Source organism: Camelina sativa, chromosome 4 (assembly GCF_030686135.1).
Source record: "Camelina sativa cultivar CO46 ecotype springtype chromosome 4, ASM3068613v1".
NCBI lineage: Eukaryota > Viridiplantae > Streptophyta > Magnoliopsida > Brassicales > Brassicaceae > Camelina > Camelina sativa.
Window position 1 is genome coordinate 15,030,367 of NC_141883.1, and position 22,331 is coordinate 15,052,697.

Here is a 22,331-nt window from a genome sequence, read left to right on the forward strand (position 1 = left end):
TTGGTTGTAGGAGCGAGTTTGGTTGTTCTTGGATATTGGAGAGCCTCTCATTTCGTTGTAGTTAGTTTCATGAATCACTTGTTAAGGTAAGTGTAGGACCATGGCTTATCTAAGCTGGAGATTTCTCTGATCTGCTTGTTTATGTGTTGTTTGGCTTGTTACCACGTTATTTGGGACGTTGTGTCGATGGACACCAAGAGTGGTTTTTGTGGTTTGTGTTATGATAAGATTGCTTGTTAGCCTCTGTTCTTGGAAGTGCAGTGGTTAAAGGTGTTAGAGTTGTTGGTCGTGGATGTGGGCGTTGTCATGGTCATGGTCGGATGTGTTTCCGAGGCCAGCAAGTGTTTGGTCCAGAGTTCCACGAGGAGGTACGTCGTAGGATCACAAGCGTATCAGGAGTGACCAGAGAGGGTTAGCCGGTGAGCGTGCCTGGGTGCTGAGAACCCAAGTGTAGGGGTTGCAGCAGGTGGAGCCCAGGGTCAAGACGATCGCTTGGCGGATCTGTTGGCATGTTGTGGGAGCGGTTACCGAGAGGGGTACTAGTGCAGGCTCCAGTTGTACCGCATGTGGCGGGGTGCAGCCGAGGGCTGTGGAGGTTGAGGTTTTTTTTTCCATCTTATGTTAGGAGGATGGAGCAGTTGTAGATGACCGGTGTGAGATTCTTCGCGACAGGTATCGAGCCTAGAGAGGTGGTTAGGTGGACATATGTTTTTGGGACATATATTTTTCTGTTTGGGGTTAATCTAGTTGGATGTTAGAAGTTGAAGGGCAGGTGTAACATTGCAATGTTATACTCGGACCACATGAGGTACTTTTGGTCAGAGGATGTTTATAGTCGTTAAGGATTGTTGCTCCTGAAGGGATGGTGGTTTTTCCCAGAATACCGATAGCGCGAGGGGCTGTGGGCTCCGAGAGTGGCAGAGGGGATGATGTTCTCCTGAGGGGATGATTAGTTCCTCTGATACCGAGATCTTGAGGATTATAATCCAAGAGTGAGATGGTATAACTCGAAGACGGTGGTCTGAGAGTGAGATCGGTATGGCTCGAAGGTTGCGACCTAAGGGTGGAAAGTTGGGAGAAATCAATGCCTAAGACGTGAGTATAGACATAACGACTGAATGTAGACCTCGAGAGATTGACGCTGGTTTAATCTCGGATTTTGGATGTGTTGACCAATGGGTCAGGATTTTATGAACCAGAGCGGTTATGAATGTGTGGCTGTTTCGCCAGGATTGTGAGGCCGGCGGTGCTGGAGTCCCGGGAAAGAGAGTTACAGCAGGTTTGAGCCAGGAAAGGCATGTTTTTTAGATACATAAGTTCACGAGAAGCCTTCATAGCAGGATAATCTAATCGTTCCGACGATGTTAGACGACGTTCATTGGAGATGGACAGGGTTGCAAGATTCAAGGTTTTGGTAAGCTTGCTGAGGTAGACAAAGCAAGCCGTTTGAGTTGGCAGCTTGCAAAGCATTTAACGGGGTGAATCAGAATGTGCGAACGTATGGTACTTGTTTGTTTTATTACGTTCGTATTGATGATTTGTTGTGGAGAATTTCTAAGCGAAAAACTAACTTTGTAATAAGCTATCTTGTAGAAGTTTCCCTAAGAAACAAGTTACTAGAGGTTCTTCGATGGACAAGAGATGTTGATATCTGAGTGGTGGTGAGTTGATGTCAGCATACTTGTTTATTAGTCTAGTAGAGCTGAGGAAGAAAATAGGGGGTCCATCCGTCCTAGTGTATCACCATGGGGAGCGCTGATGTTATTCATTAAGAAGAAGGATGGGAGTTCCGCTTGTGTATTGATTACAGGGGTCTCAACTGGGTCACTGTGAAGAACAAGTACTCTTTTCCGAGGATCGATGAGTTGTTAGATCAGTTGAGAGGTGCTACTTGGTTCTCCAAGATAGATCTGGCGTCGGGTTATCGTCAGATTCCGATAGATGAGGCGGATGTGAGGAAGACTGCTTTCAAGACGAGGTATGGGTTGACTAACGCACCAGCAGCGTTTATGAGATTGATGAACAGCGTGTTTCAGGAGTTTCTGGACGTATCTATCATCATTTTCATCGACGACATCCTGGTTTATTCTAAGAGTCCTGAAGAGTATGCAGTGCATTTGAAGGCAGTTCTGGAGAAGCTGCGGGAGCAGAAGTTGTTTGCTAAGCTGAGCAAATGTAGTTTCTGGCAGCGTGAGATGGGCTTTCTGGGTCATATTGTGTCTGTAGATGGGGTTTCTGTAGATCCGGAGAAGATTCAGGCTATCAGGGATTAGCCTAGACCGCAGAATGCCACAGAGATAAGGAGCTTCCTTGGGTTGGCAGGTTACTACAAGAGGTTTGTTCAGGGTTTTGCGAGTAGAGCACATTCTATGACTAAGTTGACAGGGAAGGATGTTCCTTTTGTCTTGTCACAGGAGTGTGAGGAGGGCTTTGCAAGCCTGAAGGAGATGTTGACTACGGCTCCGGTTTTGGCTTTACCTGAGCAGGGAGAACCTATGTGGTTTATACAGATGCATCCAGAGTTGGTTTGGGATGTGTGTTAATGCAGCATGGGAAGGTGATTGCCTATGTTTCGCGGTAGTTGGGGAAGCATGAGGACAACTATCCTACTCATGACCTGGAGATGGGTGCGGTTGTTTTTGCCTGAAGATTTGGAGATCTTATCTTTAAGGTGCAAAAGTACAAGTGTTTACAGATCATAAGAGCCTGAAGTATATATTCACTCAGCCCAAGCTGAACTTGAGGCAGAGGCCATGGATGGAGCTGGTGGCGGATTATGATCTGGAGATAGCCTATCATCCTGGTAAGGCTAACTTGGTTGTAGATGCTTTGAGTCGGAAGCGGGCGGCTTCGGCTCAGGAGCAGGATATGGAGTCTCTGGTAGGAGAGATTAGTGCGTTGAACTTGTGTGCATTTTCTCAGGAGCCGTTGGGTTTGGTTGCAGCAGATAGAGCATATTTGTTGAGCAGAGTGCGTTTGGCTCAGGAGTCGGATTTGGGGCTGGTGAATGGCTCAAAGGATGTCGACTCAGAGTATCAGGTTTCGGTTAATGGTACTATTCTGGTGCATGGGCGGATTTGTGTGCCCAAGGACGAGGAGTTGAGGCAGGAGATTCTGAGAGAGGCTCATGCTAGCATGTTCTCTATTCATCCAGGAGAGACTAAGATGTACCGAGATCTCAAGAGGTACTATCACTGGGTCGGGATGAAGAAGGACGTGGCTAGTTGGGTTGCGAGGTGCGATGTGTGTCAGCTAGTGAAGGCTGAGCATCAGGTACCAGGTGGGTTGGTGAAGAGTCTTCCCATTCCAGAGTGAAAGTGGGATATGATTACTGTGGACTTCGTGGTGGGTTTGCCAGTGTCCTGGACGTTTGATGCTATTTGGGTCATTGTGGACCGGTTGACTAAGTCAGCACATTTTCTGGCCATTAAGAAGACTGATGGAGCAGCGGTCTTGGCTAAGAAGTATGTGAAGGAGATAGTGAGGTTGCATTTGGTGCCAGCGAGTATAGTGTCTGATAGAGATTTCAAGTTCACTTCGGTATTCTAGAGGGCATTTCAGGCAGAGATGGGCACTAAGGTGCATATGAGTAAAACCTATCATCCCCAGACAGATGGACAGTCAGAGAGGACGATCCAGACGTTGGAGGATTTGCTGAGGATGTGTGTGCTGGATTGGGGTGGCCATTGGGCAGATCATTTGAGCTTGGTAGAGTTTGCTTATAACAACAATTACCAGGCGAGTATTGGCATTGCTCCTTATGAGGATTTGTATGGGAGGCCATGACGTACACCGTTATGCTAGACTCAGGTGGGGGAGAGGAGCATGTACGGGGCAGATTTTGTTCAGGAGACTTCGGAGAAGATTCGGGTTCTCAAGCTGAACATGAAGGAAGCTCAGGATTGGCAGAGTTATGCCGATAGGAGGAGGAGAGATCTTGAGTTTCAGGTTGGAGATAGAGTGTACCTCAAGATGGCCATGTTGCGGGGTCCGAACAGGTCATTGACTGAGACTAAGTTGAGTCCGAGGTATATGGGTCCGTTCAGAGTGATTGAGCGAGTTGGACCAGTGGCATATAGACTGGAATTACCTGAGGTTATGCGAGCATTCCACAAGGTTTTCCATGTGTCTATGTTGGAGAAGTGTCTCCGTGAGGATGATCAGTTGTTGGCTAAGATTCCTGAGGATCTTCAGCCTAACATGACTTTGGAGCCGAGACCAGCGAGGGTTCTCGAGAGGAGGATTAAGGAACTTCGGAAGAACAAGTTTCCTTTGATGAGGATCCTTTGGGACTGTGTTGGTGTTGAGGGAAAGTTTCCTGAATTAGAAGTTTCGAAAAGAGGAAAGATTCCAAAAGTGGAAAGTTCTAAAAATGGAAAGTTTTATGGGAGTTAAAATTATCCATTTTTTAGTGGTTGTGAGCCTTGGAGGGGCTAGGGTGGCCTTCGTGGCGGACTTTTGAGTCATTGTGCCCGGGTGTGGCGATCTTTTGAGACATTGTGTGGCTTTTGTGGCAGACTTTTGAGTCATTGCACCGTGTGTGTCGGTCTTTTGAGTTATTGTGTGGACTTTGTGGCGGGCTGTTTAGCCATTGTGTGACCGTTGTGGTGGGCTGTTTAGGCATTGTGTGGCCTTTGTGGCGGACTGTTTAGCCATTGTGTGGCCTTTGTGGCGGGCTGTTTAGTCATTGTGTGGCCTTTGTGGCGGGCTATTTAGCCAGAGTGTGGCCTTTGTGGCGGGCCGTTTAGCCAGAGTGCCTGTTGAGGCGGTCCTTCGGGACAAATGGTCTTTGTGAATGTCCTTCGGGACGAGTGGCCTTGGTGGCAGTCCTTTTTAGGACATTTGTTTGGCCTTGGTGGCGGTCCTATTTAGGACATTTGTTTGGCCTTGGTGGCGGTGCTGTTTAGGACATTTGTTTAGCCTTGGTGGCGGTCTTGTTTAGGAAATTTGTTTGGCCTTTGTGGCGGCCTGTTGGGCAGTGAGATGATCCTTGTGTGGTCATGAGGTATTCTAGTGAGGGGATATGTGGCCGGTAGGACATCGTGTTGTCTTACGCGAGCCACGAAAAGGAAACCTGGATAGGGATAGGACTCAAACGGGTTCAGAATTGTTTGCACGCGACTCTTGGGGAACTTAGGTTCTCCTAGTACCGTCATATTCTAAGACTTTGTGGCTTGGGAGTATGGCTGGTATTTCGACTTCGGATGACGATCCGGGGGGGCGTTGTAGGGTGGCAACCCGAGAAACGAGTATTGGACTCCCTTATGTATATATTATGGCATGCGGGGTTAGGCCCGATGAGGAGCCAATATTATGGCATGCAGGCTTTAGTTTGATGAGGAGCCAATATAAACTCAAGGTTTAGGCCTGTGAGTAAAAAGGAGAGTCCAAAAGTCGAGAGCAAATAATGCTTGGAGCGTGAGTCTATCGCCTAGAGGTGACCTTTCGTAGATCGGTCGGGGGAGTGCAGGTCGTGGAGACGGTTGCACAGGAGTCTTTGACTGATGGTTGTTCGAGATTCAAGGACGAATCTATATTGGCGGGGGAGAATTGTAATATCCGCAAACCAAAACTCTGCGTTTTGGGGGTGGGTGTCGATGGACACCAAGAGTGGTGTCGGTCAACATCTTTTTTTTCTGGTTTGGCCATATTGATTTAATTGTCGATTTTGGTCGGTTTGGTTTAAGGAAAACCATAGAACCGGATTATTTAAGTGGGAGAACGACCTAGGTCGTGGGTTTTATTGTTTTGTCGCTGTTGAAACAGAGAGAAAAGGGAGAAACTTTGTTCGTGAGGTTTTTGGTGAGTTTTGTGAGATTTGGAGGTGTTTTTGGTGAGATCTTTCTGTAAGAGTGAAGATCCAAAGCTAGAGACGTGTAAGAAGGTTGCTGGGAGTGTAGGATTCGTTGTTGTGGTTCAGAAACTTCCTGCAAAGAGGTAAGTGCATGACCATGGCTAATCTAAGCATTTGATTTCCTTGTTCTTGCTTGTTTGTTGTTGTTTCGTGTGTTTTCTTTCTGGGGATTGGTTGGTACAGGTTTCTAAGGTTTTTTCCGGCTTGGGTTTTGAGTATTGGATGAGTTGGTGGGGGTTTGGGAGCGAGATTCGACTCTCGACTTCGTAGCGGATTGCAGTTGCAGGTCGAGTGTCGATCGACACCACCAAAACATACATCAATCGACACTGTGGGGTCATGTCGGTCGACACCAAGGCCAGTGTCGGTCGACACTCGGCTGGTGTCGGTAGACACCTCCCTTCCAGCGAGACGATGTTTGTTTTCCTGGTTTGTATGCTTTGTTTGTTGTTTGTCGGAACATTGAAATAACTGTTGCTTGTGTATATAGCCCAGTAGATGGGAGGATTGCCTCACTGAGTGTTTATCAAATACTCATGCATCTCAATTTGTGTCTGTGGTGCAGGTAAAGGCAAAGTGTGATCATGGAATCAAGGCAATGAAGAGGAGGATGTTCTAGGGACTCGATTGGTTGTTGTCTGGCATTGCTAGGTTGCTAGAGTTGGGTCATTAGAAACATTGCTAGGTTGCTGGTTCTATGTTTCCTGTTGCTTGGTTATATTTGAAATATCGGTTATTTATTATTATTGGATATTTATTGGTATTTGTTTTCCGCTGATGGTTGTGATTGTGGTTAGGTGGCTAGTGGATATGAGACCACTAGTTGTAGTTATATGTTATTATTATTTATTATTTATTTATTTAAAAAAACGGGTTGGGTCGTTTCAGACGTAGGGAAGATTTCTTGTGGCTTGGGATCGAGTTTTGTAGTTGTAGGAACAAAGATCCGGCGAGAAGCTTCAGAGAAAACACGGTGCTCGGCATTTGAATCGGTCGATGCGCTTTGTGCGTCGGTCGATGCACTGCGAGGATGGTGCGTTTGACCTAGGCGTGTCGGTCGATGTCATTTGGAGGCGTCGGTCGATGCTATTAGGGATTTTGTTCTATGCCAGCATGTGTCGGTCGATGCAACCCCATGTGGTGTCGGTCGATACATGTTGGTGTCGGTCGATGCAGAGTTCTGGTTTGTTCTTTGTTGATTGTTGATTGTTGGTTGATTGTTAGAGATGTCTCTATTGCTTGTGTGTATAGCCAAGTAGATGGGAGGATTGCCTTACTGAGTGTTTATTAAATACTCATGCATTGCAATATGTGTTTGTGGTGCAGTTAAAGACAAAGTGTGTTCGTGGATCAAGGCAATGAAGAGGAGGATGTTCTAGGGACTCGATTGAATGCATTGCTAGGTTGCTAGAGTTGGGTCGTTAGAACATTGTTAGAGATTGCTGGTTCTATAATTTTCCCTGTTTGGTTATTGGAATTGATATATTTGATTATCGGTTATAATATTGGTTTATTATTTGTTAATTATTGGTATTGGTTATTCCGCTGTTGGTTGTGATTGTGGTTAGGTGGCTAGTGGGTATTGGACCACTAGTCGTAGTTACTTTTATTATTTATTATTTATTATTTATTACTTTAAAAAAAATGGGTCAGGTTGTTTCGGTTTGGTATCAGAGCCTTTACGGTTCTAGGTTTGGGTTCACTAAGTTTCTGTTGTGATGTTTGGGATTGCATGTCTTGATTGATTATGTGAGTTAGTCAATTGTGTGTGGCATGGAGTCCTAAAAACATCCTCTTCGAGCCTTCAATGAGATTCCACGGTGAGTTATTGTTATGTTTGTTTGTGTGGTTTTGTTTTGTTGTATGCTTGCTAGCCTTTGTTCTTGGAAGATCAGTGGTTAAGGGTGGTTGATTTGCTGGTCGTGGACGTGGGCGATTTCGTGGTCGTGGTCGGGCGAGTTCCCGATGCCAGCGAGTGTGTGGTCCAGAGTTCCACGAGAAGGTTTGTCAGAGGGTCACAAGCGTATCAGGAAGGACAAGAGGGGGTTTCAGCCGGTGAGCGTGCCGGATGTGCTGGGAACCTAGGTGTGAGATTGCAGCAGGTGAAGCCCAGGGTTGAGATGATCGCTTGGAGGATCTGTTGACGTGTTGTTGGAGCGGTTACCGAGAGGGGTACCAGTGCAGGCTCCAGTTGTGCCGCATGTGGCGCGGTGCAGCCGAGGGCTGTGGATGTTGGGATTTTCCATCTTATGTTAGAAGGAAAGAGCAGTGGTAGACGACCGGTGCGAGATTCTTCGCGAGAGGTATCGTGCCCAGAGAGCAGATATTTCTCTGTTTGGTCGATAATCCAGTTGGATATTAGAAGTTGAGTGGGTAGGTGTAACATTGTAATGTTATACTCGTACCACGAGAAGTATCTTTCGTCGAAAGATGTTTATAGTCTTTAAGGATTGTTGCGCCTGAGGGGATGGTGGTTTTTCCAGAATACCAACAGCTCAAGGGGCTGAGGGCTCCGAGAGTGGCAGAGGAGATGTTGTTCCCCTGAGGGGATGAGTAGTTCACCTGATATCGAGATCTTGAGGATTGTTGTCCAAGAGTGAGACAGTATAACTCGAAGACACTGGTCTGAGAGTGAGATCGGTATGGCTTGAAGGTTGCGACCTAAGGGTGGAAGAGTTGGGAGCAAGCAATGTATAGAACGTAAATATTAACATGACGACGGAATGTAGACCTCAAGATCGATGGTGGTTTAATCTTGGATTTTAGGATTATGTTGGCCGGTGGGCAAGGTTTTATGACCGGTGCAGTCATTAATGTGTGGCTGATGTGCCAGGATTGGGTGGCCGGTGGTGCTGGAGTCTCGGGAAGGAGAGCTGCAGCAAGTATGAGCCGGTAAGGGCATGGTTGCCAGGTACATAAGTTCACGAGAAGCCTTCATGGCAGGATAAACTAATTGTTGCGATGATGTTAGATGAAGTTTATCAGAGATTGACAGGGTTGCTAGATTCAAGGTTATGGTAAGGTTGTTGGAGGGAATAAGTCAAGTGGTTTAAGTTAGCGGCCTGGAAAGCATTTGATGCGGTGAATCAGAATATGCGGATGTATGGTACTTGTTTGTTTTATTACGCTCGTATTGATGATTTGTTGTGGAGAATTGCCAAGCGGAAAGCTATTCTTGGAATAAGCTATCTTATGGAAGTTTTCCCTAAGAGACAAGTTACTAGAGCCTCTTGGATAGGCAAAAGGTGTTGATATTCGAGAGTTGATGAGTTGATGTCAGCATACTTGATTATTAGTCTAGTAGAGCTGAGGTGGTAACTAGAGGATTTATGGAGCAAGGGATCCATCCGTCCTAGCGTATCACCGTGGGGAGCGCCGGTGTTATTTGTGAAGAAGAAGGATGGGAGTTTCCAGTTGTGTATTGATTACCGGGGTTTGAACCGGGTCACTGTGAAGAACAGGTACACTCTTCCCAGGATTGATGAGTTGTTGGATCAGTTGGGGGGTTCTACTTGGTTCTCTAAGGTAGATCTGGCGTCGGATTATCCTCAGATACCGATAGATGAAGCAGATGTGAGGAAGACGGCTTTGAGGACGAGGTATGGGCATTATGAGTTTGTGGTGATGCCTTTTGGGTTGACTAATGTGCGACCAGCGTTTATGAGATTGATGAACAGCGTGTTTCAGGAGTTTCTGGACGTGTCTGTCATCATTTTCATTGACGATATCCTGGTCGTCGATATTCTAAGAGTTCTAAGGAGCATGCAGTGCATTTGAGGGCAGTTCTGGAGAAGCTGCAAGAGCAGAAGTTGTTTGCTAAGTTGAGCAAGTGTAGTTTTTTTTTGCAGCGTTATATGGGTTTTCTGGGTCACATTGTTTTAGCAGAAGATTCAGGCTATCAGAGATTGGCCTAGACCGCAGAATGCCACGGAGATCAGGAGTTGCCTTGGTCTAGCAGGAAGTATGTGAGGGAGATAGTCATATTGCATGGGGTGCCAGCGAGTATTGTGTCTGATAGGGATTCTAAGTTCACTTCGGTGTTCTGGAGAGCATTTAAGGCAGAGATGGGCACTAAGGTGCGTATGAGTACAGCTTATCATCCCCAGACAGATGGACAGTCGGAGAGGACGATCTAGATGCTGAAGGATATGCTAAGGATGTGTGTGTTGGATTGGGGTGGCCATTTGGCAGATCACATGAACCTGGTAGATTTTGCTAACAACAACAGCTACCAGGCAAGTATTAAGATGGCTCCTTATGAGGCTTTGTATGGGAGGCCATGCCGTACACCATTATGCTGGAATCAGGTGGTGGAGAGGAGCATGTTCGGGGCAGATTTTGTTTAGGAGACCTCAGAGAAGATTCGGGTTGTCAAGATGAACATGAAAGAGGCTCAGGATAGGCAGAGGAGTTATGCTGATAAGAGGAGAGGAGATCTTGAGTTTCAGGTACGAGACAGAGTGTATCTTGGCTATGTTGCTGGGTCCGAACAGGTCATTGACAGACACTATGTTGAGTCCGAGGTATATGGGTCCGTTCATAGTGATTGAACGGGTGGGACCGATAGCATATAGGCTGGAGTTCCCTGAGGTTATGCGTGCGTTCCACAAGGTTTTCCATGTTTCTATGTTGAGGAAGTGTCTCCGTGAGGATGATTAGTTGTTGGCTAAGATTTTTGAAGATCTTCAGCCTAACATGACTTTGGAGGCGAGACCAGTGAGGGTTCTCGAGAGGAGGATCAAGGAACTTTAGAAGAAGAAGATTCCTTTGATGAGAGTCTTTTGGGACTATGATGGTGTTGAGGGGATGTTTCTTGAAATAGAAGTTTATAGTAGAGGAAAGATTTCAAAAGTGGAAAGTTTTAAAACTATAAAGTTTTATGGGAGTTAGAATTGTCCATTTTTAGTGGTTGTGAGCCTTGGAGGGCTATTGTGGCCTTTGTGGCGGACTTTTGAGTCATTGTGCCCGGATGTGGCGGTCTTTTGAGACATTGTGTGACCTTCGTGGCGGACTTTTGAGTCATTGTGCCCGTGTGTGACGGTCTTTTGAGATATTGTGTGGCCTTTGTGGCGGGTTGTTTAGCAAATTGTGTGGCTTTGTGGCGGGCTGTTTAGCCAGAGTGTCTGTTTAGGCGGTCCTTTGGGACAGATGGTCTTTGTGACGGTCATTCGGGACATATGGTCTTTGTGATGGTCATTCGGGACAGATGGTCTTTGTGACGGTCCTTCGGGACAGATGGTCTTTGTGACGGTCCTTCGGGACAGATGGTCTTTGTGACGGTCCTTCGGGACGATTGGCCTTTGTGGCGGTCTTGTTTAGGACATTTGTGTGGCCTTGGTGGCAGTCCTGTTTAGAACGTTTGTTTGGTCTTGGTGGTGGTCCTATTTAGGACATTTGTTTGGTCTTGGTGGCGTTTCTATTTAGGACATTTGTTTGGCCTTTGTGGCGGTCCTTGCGGCATGTATATGATCCTTGTATGGTCATGAGGTATTCCAGTGAGGGGATATGTGGTTGGTAGGACATTGTGTTGTCTTACGCGAACCACGGGAAGGAAACCTGGATAGGGATAGGACTCAAACGTGTTCAGAATTGTTTGCTCGCGACTCTTGGGGGACTTTGGTTCTCCTAGTACTGCCATATTCTTAGACTATGTGGCTTGGGAGTATGGTTGGTATATCAACTTTGGGTGACGATCTGGGCGCGCGCTGTAGGGTGGCAACCCGAGAGACGAATATTGGACTTCCTTAGATATTATGGCATGCGGGCTTAGGCCCGATGAGGAGCCAACATTATGGAATGCAGACTTAGGTCTGATGAGGAGCCAATAAAAACTCAAGGTTTAGACCTATGAGTAAAGTAAAGTCCAAAAGTCGAGGGAAAATAATGCCTGGAGCGTGAGTATCGCCTAGAGGGGACCTTCGTAGATCGGTCGGAAGAGTGCGGGCCGTGGAGACGGTTGCACGGGAATCCTTGGCTGATGGTTGTTCGAGATTCGAGGACGAATCCATGTTGGTGGGGGAGAATTGTAACATCCGTGTTCCGGGATTATAGTTTGGGATGTGTTGAGTAAACAAAAGAACTAGATTTTAATTGATTTTGGTTTAATTAAATCCTGGTTTAATCTAATTAAACCAAAAATCCTTAATTTCTCTCATGAAGTCACGCCTCCTCTCTTCTTTAGTGATTTTGTCGACATTGTCATCATACAGAGGGAGAGAAGGAGAGATAACACTTGGTTATTGGGTGTAGAAGAAAAAGAGAAGGAGATTAAGCTTTTTCCTTAGAGTAAAGAGAGAAACAGAACTGTCAAGGTATGGAAGAAAGAAGATCCGATTACTCAAAACGTTTCGAAAGGTATTGATTTTTTGGTAGGGTTGTAGCTATGATATTTTTGTACACTCTCCTTTTTACAGAAGTGAATTTGGGTTAATATTATAGGAGTTATTGGCAGTTTAGTCGGGCGTTTCGTCTCAGTCGCGTATTGAGACCAGCGGGTGATTTCGGGATGCGATCGTTCTGAATTTTTGTGGGCAGCTTCTGGAAGTGTTGAACTTGCTTTTCACCGGAGGGATTAGAAAGTTAATGGTTCGTTTTGATTTCGTGGTTTCATTTGTGAGGTTGTTCTTTTCTGTTTTTCTGGCAGTTTGTTTTCAATGTTTGTGTGTTGTGATTGGTTGTAGGAGCGAGTTTGGTTGTTCTTGGATATTGGAGAGCCTCTCATTTGGCTGTAGTTAGTTTCACGAATCATTTGTTAAGGTAAGTGCAGGACCATGGCTTATCTAAGCTGAAGATTTCTCTGATCTGCTTGTTTATGTGTTGTTTGGCTTGTTAGAACGTTATTTGGGACGTAGGGAAGCTTTCTTGTGGCTTGGGATCGAGTTTTGTGGTTGTAGGAACAAAGATCCAGCAAGAATTTTCGGGGAAAACACGGTGCTCGGCATATGCATCGGTCGATGCGCTTTGTGCGTCGGTTGATGCACTACGAGGATGGTGCGTTTAACCTAGGCGTGTCGGTCGATGCCATGTGGAGGCGTTGGTCGATGCAATTAGGGATTTCGTGCTATACCAGCATCTGTCGGTCGATGCAATCTTGTGTCAGTCTATGCAGTCTTGTGTCGGTCAATGCAACCCCATGTGGTGTTGGTCGTGCAGAGTCCTGGTTTGTTATTTGTTGATTGTTGGTTGATGGATAGAGATGTCTTTATTGCTTATTGTATAGTCCAGTAGATGAGAGGATTGCCTTACTGAGTGTTTATTAAATACTCATGCATTTCAATATGTGTTTGTGGTGCAGGTAAAGGCAAAGTGTGTTCGTGGAATCAAGGCAATGAAGAGGAGGATGTTTTAGGGACTCGATTGAATGTTGTCTGGCATTGCTAGGTTACTAGAGTTGGGTCGTTAGAACATTGTTTGGATTGCTGGTTCTATAATTTTCCCTGTTTGGTTATTGGACTTGATATATTTGATTATCGGTTATAATATTGGTTTATTATTTGTTAATTGTTGGTATTGGTTATTCCGCTGTTGGTTGTGATTGTGCTTAGATGGCTAGTGGGTATGGGACCACTAGTCGTAGTTATTTTTATTATTTATTATTTATTATTTATTACTTAAAAAAAACGGGGCAGATCGTTTCACAATACAACAAACAAAAGTTGAGAGGATAAAGAACTGACCAAGCAGGATATCGTAGACGTGGTCGGCAATATCTGCAAATTTAGGAGAAGAAGCGAAGTCGTTGAACTATGAGATTAACCAGGGTCGAGTATGTTTTAAGCACCAGTAGCTTCTTCCGGCAAACCAGGATCGATCCGAATTCCACAATCGCGTTCCATTGGCCAGTTCGGAACGGAATTGTCGTCTTCATGTCGAAGAACACAATCTCTGACCGAACCTCAGCAGGAGTTCCACCACTCATTGTAATTGAATAACTAAACGGGCTTGAACACAATTAAAACGGGTATATATAATTACCCCTTTGTTCACCTCCTCATTTTCAACCAATCATGATCTTTTATAAATTATTTCATTTAAAAACTAATAAAAATTAACTTAAAAATTAAAAACAAATTCTGTATACTTTTAATTAATGAAAGTTAAATATTGGTTTGGTTTAAATTTTGTAATTAGAACGAAATTATGTGTTGGTTTGGGTTTACTAATAAGATGATTAGAGTATAAATTTTATAATTAAAATAAAATTATATGTCAATTTAGATTTACAAATGAAGTGTTTATGATTTAGATTTTATAATTAAAATGAATTATATCGTCTTTCCCAGACATTGTTTCTGCTTGCATTGTAAAAGCAACCTGCCATTCTTGATTGCGAAAGAGGGTAGAGAACCACAGCGGCACAAGGAATATGAAGACATTTTCCTGTAAGATATTTCAGCATTTGTATACCCAGAGAAACAAGCATTTTATACTATTAGCCTCTCGTGCTACTAAACATATCATTCACATTGTTTAACCATTCACATTGTTTAAAAAGAGGTTATGAAACAGACATAGTTTTTACCTAACATAATAATCCTAATCCATCACATGTTTATGAGGGAAACACTTGAAAACATCACATGTTTCCCTAAAAACATACCATATGGAATCCATACAATACATACAGCAAGCCAAACACATCTCTGGTTTAGTCCAAAATCACCCTTCCCATTTCCTCAGCTTCCACGTACTACAACAGAGCAAAAAAAAACAAGTAAAGAAACAAAAAGTTAATGTACAATAAAATAATAAAATTCATCTTAAAAGGGAGAAACATAAAGAACAACTACCTTTCCAAGTTCTCAGGATAAACTTGCTTTCATCCTTGCAACTGCAAAAAGACTACTAAAGCAGGACAAAAACCATAAGAAGAAAAACGAGATAATAATGTCAACATAAAATGAGAAATTGATCCAAGGAACAAGAAAGTTATACATTCACATAGCCAAGGAACACGAAAAAAACAAGAATTTGATCATAGACAAAATAAGTTCAACCTAAAATGAATGGAATGACATAAATTCCAAAATTGTTGTCACCGAACAAGAAAGTTATTCACTCAGAGAGGAAACTAAACATGAGCAATTGATGTACTAGGAACAAGGAATAAATTACTGGTAATACTTGCCACAGTCCCCAGCTTCAACTTGTAATGGGTCAAAAGGAAGCTTACTATGCACGAAAAGCAAAAGCAAACGATTAGACACAGACCAACTATACACGAGCAATTAATAGAATTGATTAAATGTCAGAGATGTACCATGGAGGCCATGGAGGCAGCCTCACAGACCACCTGGAGTCTTCTACCTCCTCGTCGAGGAAAATACGACAAAACTGCGAGATAATGTCTCTGTGCTCCTCGTCGATGTAGGAACTACCACAAAATTGCGAGAAAAAAATCATTAGCACGACAAAATTGGACTAGGATAATTTTACAAAAAAGAAGATAATATTCTATTGAACTCTATGTATAGATTTGTGTTACTAATGCTATGCAGGGATAGAAATTCTAAAGCTTATGAAGCTTAATGTTTATGTTGCATAATGTTAATGTTCTGCTATCTTATTCAAATGTATTGGATTGTTATACATTTTATTTAACCCTAGAAATATTTTGCTGTTTCATTCAAACTCTTAAAAGACTTTGGAGTTTGGACGGACCAGAAACATAAATAAATTCTTATCTATCATAAGTGAGTTATATAGGCCAAATTTTAAAAACCATTATAAAAAGTTCAATAATAATTTTAATATTAAATTATAAAAATCATTCTATCATTAGTCGGGTGTTAAACTCGCGACTTAGAATAAAACGACAAAATATCACTTTAAGCAAATATGGAGAAAAGGAAAGAGAAGCGAATTATAGATCAGAGAATGTCGACGAGTCCGATCTCGTCAAATACCGGAGATCTGGCAACGAGCGTAATACGAGGATGAAAAAGAAGGATGTTGTGATCAGAGGATCTTCCAAATTTGACCCAACCGGAGGAGGAGGAAAATTAGAATTTGATGGTGCTGAGGTATCGAAACGAACAATTCAAAGAGGCTTATCTACAATACGGATGCGTCTAATCTTTTCTCTTGGTGTAATTTAACCTCAAAATTTCAGTTTGCATTGCTTTGAACTGGAATTATTTATTTCGATTCGGAGAAACTTGTGTTCGGATTTGAAAGAAGAAATATATTGATCTTATGTTTTGTACACTGATTCTTCCCGGAACAGTCTGATGGAACTAGAAGATATGTGGGTTTGACCTGTCATCACTGTAAGAACTATAGTGAACTAGAAAGTATTATCATTTGTTCAAAGTGTAACAAGAAGCGCTATTGTTGTGGCTGCATCAAGAAATGGTATGTACTAGTTTTTTATTTCTGTTGCCTTACTTAACCAGTCTGGAGAATATGAATCTTTATAGGTATGCACAGACAACGAGTGAGAGAGTTAGATCTGCCTGTCCATTCTGTAGGGGGAATTGCAATTGCAAAAATTGTTTGCAGGAACCTTTTGTTATGATGGTAAGGGAGTTTGAGATTACTGATTTCATGTGATTCTGTTGAGTTGATCTCCTTCATTTGATTTTTTTTTTCTGAATCTCAGCCACGGAATGGAAAAGACACATATGTCAAGTTCAAGCAATTGCAGTACCTGTTAGTTAAAGTTCTTCCAGTTCTTATGGATATATATACAGAGCAGAATCATGAACTAGACATTGAAACATAAATTAGAGGTATGGTCACTTGGTCTTTACCTCTGCTATTCTTTGTTTCAATTTACATTCACGAGCCTGGTTTATTTCTAGGAGCTTGTGTGACCAAATCTGATATTACTATATGCCAACTCGATCCAAGTGAGCGCATATCCTGGTAAATTTTCAAAGCTCTAGTAGCATTTGAGTTTTCATAGGTTGGAGAGAATTTTTTTTTTGTAGAGAAGGGTAATGTTCGACAGTGATAATCATCTAACGGCTTAATCAATGGAACTATCAAATAAATCGTTTGGGGGGATATCTAAGGTGGTTCTAGTAGGTTACTGATGAGATTATGATCTAATTCTTTGAATTGTAACTATCTAAATCTCTTCATCCCTGTACGACAGTAATCTCTGCCGAACATCCATTGCTAATTTTTACAGAAGCTGTTCACACCATCGTGATACATGGGAGATATGCCTTACTTGCTGCAAGGACCTTAGGAAGCTTTCCCGAGCAAGTAAAATTTCATGCCCTACAAAAGAGCGTGGTGGTTGTGGTTCTTGTTTAACACTGAAATTGAGACGCTTATGCAAAAATCATTGGGTTAAACAATTGATAACGGATACAGAAGAAGTCACTTTGCAGTTTAGCGCTCCATATCTGGATATTGGTCATGAATGTTCATTATGCACTACCAACTCTGGATCCATTCGAAGGCAGGCAACAATTAGAAAGAATGTTCATGATAATTTCTTGTACTCCCCAAATGTTGTTGATCTAGATGAAGAAGATAATACTCATTTTCAGTCACATTGGATGAGGGCGGAACCCGTTATAGTTAGAAATGTTTTCCAGAAGACGTGGTTATGTGGAGGGCTTGTAGGAAACTTATTCCAAAATCTAATCGGAAACAAGAGACTTTGAGCAAGAACGAAACAAAAAGAGTCAGAATATCTAAGGAGATCCAGTGACAAATCTATACTGTGATATTTCTGATGTGGTAAGTGCACCTGCACCTATTCTATCTCAATTCTTCATAGACATATATCCATGGTTTTGTACTTTATGAGGTGATTCTAAACTGATTAAAGAGTTATAAAACTGATACTGAGCTGTCCCTCCTTCCCTTCTGTTTTGGTGATTAATTGTTATATGAATTGGAGTTAGGTCAATTTGCTGACACACACGGCTAAAATGGATAAACCTCCCGAGCAATACCAAAAGATAAAAGTGGAACGTACAAACTATGCAGAAGCCAAGTTGAGCAAACATGTGAAATCGATAGACGAGCAGAAACTGGGTAGCCCAAAGGAAACTGAGGATAGTGGCAATGAGAACTCAACGTGTGTGCATGGGGCGGCTGTTTGGGAAATCTTTCAAAGAGAGGACGTTCCAAAACTTGTTCAGTTTTTGAATAGTCACAATCGTCACTCGGAGAACCAACTTGTAAAATTTGTATGTATCAATAGACGCATCTCCTGTAAGGAATTCATATTGAATTAATTTGTGTTTTTTTTTATCATGTTGATCACCCAATTCATGACCAGACTTTTTTCTTGAGTAAAAGTCAGAAAAAACAGCTGAAGGAGAAATTTGGTAAGATTCTGTTATGTATTAAACTTGAATTTGGTAAGATTCTGTTATGTACTAAACTTGTTCAACTTGTGAAATCGGTGTATCTTCTTTGCTTGTGGCTAAAGGTTGATTTTGTGTGTTTTTTTTTTGTCAGATGCACATATAGAACCATGGACCTTTGAGCAACACCTCGGCGAGGCTGTTTTTATCCCTGCAGTTTGTCCTCACCAAGTCGGGAATAGACAGGTACGCAATCAATAAACTCAGTATCTCTCCTTTCATTCCACTGAATCAGTCCTCTTTGCTCATTCACTGCTTCTTCTTTCCGTAATGCAAAACTTAACATTTAGTCATTTGAAATGATATTGATTCTAAACTTCAAACCGGGTTTACAGTCTTGTATAAAGGTGGTATTAGATTTTATTTCTCCTGAAAACGCAGAGGAATACGTTAGGCTAACACAAGAGTTCCGGAGATTACTGAGAGACCACAGAGCCAGCGAAGATAAACTAGAGGTACACTATGGTTTCATTATATCTGAATATTTTGAATCATGTCGAAAAATTCGCTTGTTATTGCTAAAAAGAGTAGTTAGAATAATGTCTTTTTGATCACTGCATTGTAGCTTAAGAAATTAGTGCTGCATGCAGCGAGCTCAGCCACTAAAGAGGCAAAAAATCTAATGGAGAAGTCCACACCTTTCGATATATCAGACTGAACCACTGTTTGGAGCAAACGCTCCATGGCGATCGTTAAGGCGACACTACTTTTCAGGTTGAGAATCTTCCTCTCTATGATCTCGTTAATTTGAGTACTCGTCTTGTTTGAAGCACAATTTCAAAATTGCTATCACTATCACTTTCACAAACCCATTAAATCAGCACTGGAATTCTCACTTGTGTTTACTCAAAACTCTAATTTGTAGCATTCATTTCCTTTGCCTTGTATGTTTTATTTTAGCAAGTTGTTTCCTTATCATACCAAATTTCAACGGTTTCATTCTCAACCCCTTGGAATCGTAAACCATAAAACCCCTCTTTCCCTCTCTCAATTTTTACAATTATATATTTTACATTTATAGCATCAATACACAACGTTGAAACACAAATTTCCAAGGAGTTCTAGTTCTAAATTAATCAATTTACATGGATGTGAATGTTTACGATTTACATATATAGCATCAATACACAACGTTGAAACACCAAACGTCACCACTCACCACGTTTTGCACTCTTTATACAGTACATTTCATACGTTCCTATTTTTTCAGTGTCTTACTCTGATCTTTTCTTCTGGTTAACAAAACTTAATGCCTAATGAAGAGCAAAGCAAAGCTGATGAAGAAATGAAGAGATTAGCAGAACAACAACATATAGGCTTTTGCTTATTGTCTGTAAAATCATTCACTTTGAAGGGTAAGTAATGTTCGAGTTTCAAGCCACCCTTTACATAGTACATTCCATAAGTTTGTATTTTTTCTGTCTCTTCCTCTGATATTCACCTATTGTTAGCAAAACTCGATGGTTATTCAGTAGGAAAAGAAATCTGATAAAGAAATGAAGAGATCGACAGAACTGCAACAGGTTGGCTTTTGCTTATTGTCTTTAAAATCATTCACTTTGAATGGTAACTAATGTTATGTTTCAAGCCACTCTTTACATAGTACATTTCATAAATTCCTATTTTTTATGTCTCTTCCTTTGATCTTCTCTTATGGTTAGCAAAAAAAATGGATATTCAAGCACAAAAAAAACTGATGAAGAAATGAAGAAATTGGTAGAACGACAATTGGTAGGATTTTGCTTATTGTCTGTAAAATCATTTACTTGAAGGGTAACTATTGTTCAAGTTTAGGTGTTATATCACAGAGGGTAAAAGCGAAGTTTCATATGAAAAGCCTTCAGCTGATGAACACACTCTATGTTGTGCAAGCATTGGAAATGGAAAAAGAGATCATGAGTGAAAAGCGCATAAGACACATTCCTGGTATGGAGGAAGAAACAGAAATACGGCTACAATTACAAAGCCCATCAAGATGCAAGCAAGAATTTGTTCAAAGTAAGCAATTCTAAACCTCATGAACATTTTTGCTGTTGATCTAGTGAGATATCTTCTTCTCAATTTAGTTTTGTTCTGTTAACACATGTGTCAAATGTAATAGCCTTCAATTTTCTTGCATAGGAAATAACGAGTGCGCCAGTTCCCCCAGGCAAAGCTTATAATGTGGAAGGGACCCATGACGTGGGAGAAGAGTGAAGACAAGCGAAATTCGGAATGTTGAAAAGTTTTTTAGAACATATATCAATATATTCAGAATTGTGTATCGCTTTTGCTCTTTGCTCCTGGCCTGGACCAACAAACCGACATATAAATATGCTCCAATTATGTATCGCTTTTGCTCTTTGCTCAAACCCGCAAGACCACTAGATTCGTTAAGGTAACATATGAGAGATTTGAACTTTTTGTGGGTTTGAGCAAAGAGCAAAAGCGATACATGTATCTTTGGAGCATATTTATAAGAAGGCAAAGGTACATATTTACCTTCTATCTTACGTATATTACCTCATCATGCCATGCACCTCTCATGACATATCCACCAGTATTGTTGCAAGTTGCCATATTGTTGGATTGGTTTTAGCTTTGTTAAATGTGCTTCTTTGGACCAGGATAATCGCAGACGGACATGTTCCCTGGGCATGTAAAGAGTTAACAAAAATTTACAAGGAAGAGATGAAAAGTTCTTCGTCTTTCGATTGGTAGTAGTCTTCCATATACATCAAAACTTATATTTACTCTACTCATCATCTGATCCTAAAATGTGGTGGAGGATCATCATAATTTGTTCAACTTTTTTCTGATGTCAGATCTTGATGTCCATGATGATGAGCTTGTGGAGGATGCTATGTTATTGAAGTCATTGACCACTCCTAAGTTTATTAAACTTTCTACATCAGTTTTTTTGTTTGCTGCTTAACATCCAATGTTTGTTTAATTCATCTCCTATATAATTTCTCACTTAAACACTAAATGTTTGGTAGTTGGCACACTTAACACTTACTATAGAGTTAATGTTTATACTCGGTTGGTACTTGTCACATCCAAAAAAACACTTAAACGATACCTCTACTTTATATATTATAGTCTTCATTTGAAGCTTAACACATAACATTCTTCTACTTACACACCTACCCAGACCATTAACCCTTCGGTACCCTTGAGCTGTGTACAAAAGCTTGGAGTACCAATGGGAGGCACTTGAGAATTGGAGCCATATATCTCTGGAACTTTTGTGGAACTTCATTATGCTCTATGAAAGGATCTAATATCTCGATTGTGCGACTCACCAAATTTATAACAAGACCAACCCAGTGAGAATTTCCCCATTTCATATGGACGTAGAGTACATCAACACTCCTAATGAATTTTGTTTTGGTTCCATCTGCAAATTTTCCCCATGTAGTCGGTAATCCATTGATGTATGGCTTCAAACTTGTACTCCAACGATATTTCCCTTTCTCTGCATCTGGCTTTTTATTCCAATGGTCATAATTGTTTTTCAGAAGATTAATAAACCATGGGTTTAGAAATGCAGCCCTTCTCTCTAATATGATTTTACCATGTTTCCTCCACAATAGTGCCATAAGGACCTGCATATGCTGCATTGGGCGTATAGCATTTACATAAAATTCTATATCACGTCATTTTATTCAAAAAATATGCATAGGTGGCAAACATACCGTAGTCATTTAGTTTTTAACTGTCTCTTCGTCTCTCTAAATTCATTGTATCATTTCCTTCTCTTCATCTTCTACTTCAATCATTGCACCTATAATGATAATCATCAGTTCTTACTACATCTTCAAGATCTACATCTTTTCTCCAAGTTTTGTAGGCAATCACCAAATCGGTTTCTCTCTTTAATTTATGCTTTTTTTTTTTACTTCACGTATTGTTTTTACCAAATTTTGTTACGGTTGTTTTCAGTTTTAGACTCGAGCCATGGCCGGAGAGAGTTCCAGTAAACGTCCAGAACACATATCAGAGTGGGAAGACGAAGCAATAGAGGCCATCAACATGGTCGGTGAGAGTTCTAGTAAACGTCCAAAACGAAATTCAGATTTCAAGTGGGAAGACAAAGCACTAGAGGCCATTAAACACGCGTTTACTAAGACGTGAGTCGTGGTTGAGGAAGAGACAACGGATCACTT

General features: G+C 41.8%; 1 pseudogene across 1 annotated transcript; it reads left to right on the forward strand.

Moving 5' to 3' along the window:
• The first annotated feature begins 15,789 nt into the window (after positions 1 to 15,789).
• Positions 15,790 to 21,203, forward strand: LOC109132666 (lysine-specific demethylase JMJ27-like; annotated as a pseudogene). Its single transcript, XR_015596285.1, has 17 exons — positions 15,790 to 15,876; positions 16,065 to 16,207; positions 16,273 to 16,372; positions 16,455 to 16,584; positions 16,657 to 16,720; positions 16,953 to 17,515; positions 17,589 to 17,601; positions 17,716 to 18,003; positions 18,096 to 18,144; positions 18,278 to 18,369; positions 18,519 to 18,638; positions 18,749 to 18,897; positions 19,446 to 20,181; positions 20,305 to 20,509; positions 20,606 to 20,652; positions 20,790 to 20,879; positions 20,988 to 21,203. The product of XR_015596285.1 is annotated as a lysine-specific demethylase JMJ27-like (transcript).
• The last annotated feature ends 1,128 nt before the right edge of the window (positions 21,204 to 22,331 follow it).